The 4,012-nt window shown below is 32.8% G+C and overlaps 1 non-coding gene across 1 annotated transcript; it reads right to left on the bottom strand.

Annotated features, from left to right (window-relative positions):
* Positions 1-721: 721 nt before the first annotated feature.
* On the bottom strand, positions 722-828 carry LOC126019731 (U6 spliceosomal RNA). The gene has a single exon (XR_007499356.1). It is a non-coding gene; the product is annotated as a U6 spliceosomal RNA (small nuclear RNA).
* Between the last annotated feature and the right edge of the window lie 3,184 nt (positions 829-4,012).

The raw sequence follows: 4,012 nt of genomic DNA, 5'->3' as shown, positions 1-4,012 counted from the left end.
CTGCTTATAATTGTCAGAGAAATTTTGATTTCATAACAGTCTTTCTGTGCACTTCAGGTCCAGGAGAAGACAAATGTGAGTTATAATACCTGCCATATGGGGACATAGAGGGGTAATCTATTTTGAATTTTGGAAACTAGCTTTTCTCTCTTCTCTGATTCTAAAAATGAATGGGCAAGATTTGACTTTACTCCAAAGATAGAAGCTAGAGAAATTCTGAAGAAAAAAATTTTAAAAAAATCATAAAACTGAGGATAAAATGCGCAGATCATTTTATTATAAAATATTTTGTCTTGAGTGCAAAAATTAAAAACTAGCTGTTTATTTTGTGTAATTTAATTACAAGTAGAGTACTTAAATAAGCAGAGGTCAATCTCTATGAAGGCAAACAGAGGTAAATGGTTTGGTTCAAATATATTTTGTTTTGCCTTTTTTTTTTTTGTGGTTTTTGGGTCACACCCGGCAGTCCTCAGGGGAAACTCCTGGCTCCATGCTAAGAAATTGCTCCTGGTAGGCATGGGGGACCATATAGGAAGCCCGATTCAAACTGATGACCTTCTGCATGAAAGGCAAACGCCTTCCATGCTATCTCTCTGGCCCCTGTTCAAATGTATTTGAGCTTAAAATTTGACAGGCATATATTTTCATTTTAATTTTCTGTTATTTGCATAATATTTATTGTGTTATACTAAGTGATGATAATATTTCCATGTGGCATTTTTTAAATATGGAATGCTTCACGAATTTGCATATCATCCTTGCGCAGGGGCCATGCTAATCTTCTCTGTATCGTTCCAATTTTAGTATATGTGCGGCCGAAACGAGCACCCGTGTGGCATTTTTATAACAAAAATAAATTTATAAAACAGGGTGTGGAACATCGTATGACTGAAAATGAATCATGAACACATTTTAACTGGTGATTCAATTAAAATTTTATTTGTTAAAAATAAATAAAATAAAAACCATATTTGAAAAGCAAGAACTATATATAAACTTATATATTAAACAGGTTTTACATTAAATAAGCTGTAAATTATATGCACATAAGCAATGCCTTCTTCATTGACCATTGAGCATCTGGGGTTTAAAATAAAGCTTCCACAATTAGAAACTCTGTGCAGTGGGAAGTAAGTTGGTAACAGTAATTGGAATATAAAACCTAAAATTTCTAATTGTTGCAGTTCATTCTAAGTTTATGCTAGGGAAGTATTTTTAACTTCAGAATTGTTTACTTTAATTTTCAAAAGTTTGGAAGAAAATAATTTTAACACAATAATAATAAAGCTATAAGAGAAAAAAATGACAGCTTGGAATGTAACCCCAAAATGCTCAGCATTTCTTACATCTGGAGAAGACTCAGTTAAGTATTACTGAGTACTTACTATGTACATGACTCCTTCAGTAACTCCTTTATTTCTAACTTATGAGACAAATAACTTTATGAGACAAGTCACCACCTTTTTAGTGATGAGAAAACTAAGCAGGGAGGAGTTAATAACCTATCAGAATTCATTTATTGGTAAGTGGTGAGGAAGTTTCTGGTGTGCTATTTCCTAGGAGGCTCAATAGCACCATACATCTGCTCAGCATTACACATTACCATATCTCATCATCCTTTAATTTTGGACCCTATAATCGGAATCCAGGTGCCACGGTGTTCAAATCTCAGAGGAGCTAATAATGTGCTAAGGTATTTCTCATTCTTACAGATAAATGAGTGCATGTCCCTTTACCCAAGTGGTTTTCATCTAAATGTCATCATTATCTATGCACATGGTGAATAGTAAAGGTCAGGAAAAAATATTTTGGACCTCAGTAAAATAACTGTCTTTCCCTTTTGAATTTTAAGATGTTTTTACTCAATTTTTTTTACAATTCTGAAAAACATTGTACCAGGAAGGTAACAAGCAAAATGCATAGTTTTGATTTAAGAAGGATGATATACACCAAATCTAATAGGCATTGCATTTATGACAAAGGAATGGATCCAGGTAAGTAAAAATGACCCAACTGGAAAGAGAAAAGTCTTCTATCTTGGTGATCCTCACTCTACAGGGAAGCAGAAAAATAAAGATATCTGTGTCATTCTCTGAACTCAAATCATGGCTCTGACCAGATGACATCATAGTAAATGATTGCTTGCCAATAGTTTCACTTAGATAGGGAGTTCCAGAAGGTGAGATGTACAATATAATTTTTCTTTTTAAAACATTTTCAATTAAATACTGTAGTATTTTCTCTTATAATTTTATTTAATATTATATCCCCCCAGTATCTAGAACTATATATTAGAACATCATATACACTGATATATGGTACAGATAGAGGTTGTTCAATAAACAAATTCCAAGTAAATAATTTGGTGGGATTTATCCAGGAATTCCCAAGAGTTATACCTGAGTATATCAGGTATCATTTTTGCATGCTTCAGTTTATTTTATGTGTTGTTAGGATCTAAAATGGATGTCCACATGCAAACTAGTTTTCTGCCCACTGTCTTATTTCTCCAGTCCTTAATCCCTATGTAAACATACAATTATGGTATGTAAAAGGCACTCAAGTTTATTAAAGGAATAAATGACAATAACAATTGTATTAAAACAACAATGCGAAGACTTGGACACATCAAAAAGAACAAAGTGCTCATGCAAATGTGGGTACAAAAAGATGTACTCACTGCTTTTGGGAATGTCAACTGGTTCAAACTTTCTAAAAAAACAACATAAATATTCCTCAAAAATATAAAAATTGATCTTCTGTATGAACCAGAAATACCATTCTAAGAAATATACTCTAGTAAATCAAAAACAAAATGCATAAAGCCCTCCACACTCCTCTATTAATTGCAGCATTATTCAAAATAGCCAGAATCTGAAAACAAGTCAAGCATTTGAAAATGTTTGAGTAGATAAAGATACCATGGTACATGTACACATGGAACAGTTCACAGCTGGAGGAAAAAGTTAAGCTATGAAAATATGAAAATATCTTATATTGGAGGATATTATGCTGAGTGAAATGAGTCAGAGGGAGAAGGCTAGACATAGAATTATTACACTAATTTGTGGGATATAAAAAAGGTAGCATGTTTTCAATACCGTGAGACAATAGATATCAGGACCAGGAGAATCAGCTCTTGGTAGGAAGCTTGCTTCAAAGAGTGGGTGAGAGCAGTGAGCGCAGAAAATATCGCTAGACAATTATAGTTGAAAATGATCACTCTGGACAAGGCCTGCTTCCTGAAAGGTATTCACGTGATATATATGATAGTCCTCCAGTAACACTGTTGTAAACCACAGCTTATTAAAGAAAAAGAGAATAAGAGAAAAAGTTGTTCTCCACAGAGTTAGTTAAGGAAGAGACAGTGGGAAGGGCAGGAAGAAAATTGCAGACATCAGTGGCAGGAAGTAAGCACAGTTAAAGTATGTTCTATGACTGAAACTCAATCATAAACAAATTTGCAACTGTGGATATGTGTTAATATTATTTTATCTAAATAATTACTTCCTGAGCTATCCAGCTATCTGACCTGAGATATTTAAATTGGCTAAATGGGAATAAAAGTGCTTAGGTGACAATGGGGATTACATATGTTAAACATAATTATGACAAACTACTTATTGTAGGTTCAATTTAGTTAATATTTTGTATGTGCAAGAAAAGAGGTGATTTTGTAATCTTTGATAGAACAATTCTTAAATTAAAAAATAAATGATTCAGAGAATCAAAGAGTTCATACAAATGAAAGTGAAGGCATTACCAAATATAACATATACAGAACAATATCATTTATGTTGGAGACAAAATACTGACAATAACTAATAATGAAGTAACAAAAGAGATAAAAATTGGAAGATAATGTAAGATTTGTGTTAAATATTTGTGAGAGGAATAATATTTAACTCAGAAATACCTGAAAAAGAGGAAAAGGGAAATGGGAAGAAAGGCTAACAGAAGGAATAATCACCAAGAACTTTCCTGAACTCTGGAGGGAGAATTTTTCACATAA

Source organism: Suncus etruscus, chromosome 9, assembly GCF_024139225.1.
Source record: "Suncus etruscus isolate mSunEtr1 chromosome 9, mSunEtr1.pri.cur, whole genome shotgun sequence".
Taxonomy (NCBI): domain Eukaryota; kingdom Metazoa; phylum Chordata; class Mammalia; order Eulipotyphla; family Soricidae; genus Suncus; species Suncus etruscus.
The sequence above is the reverse complement of the archived record's forward strand: the minus strand, read 5'-3'. Positions and strand labels throughout refer to the sequence as shown.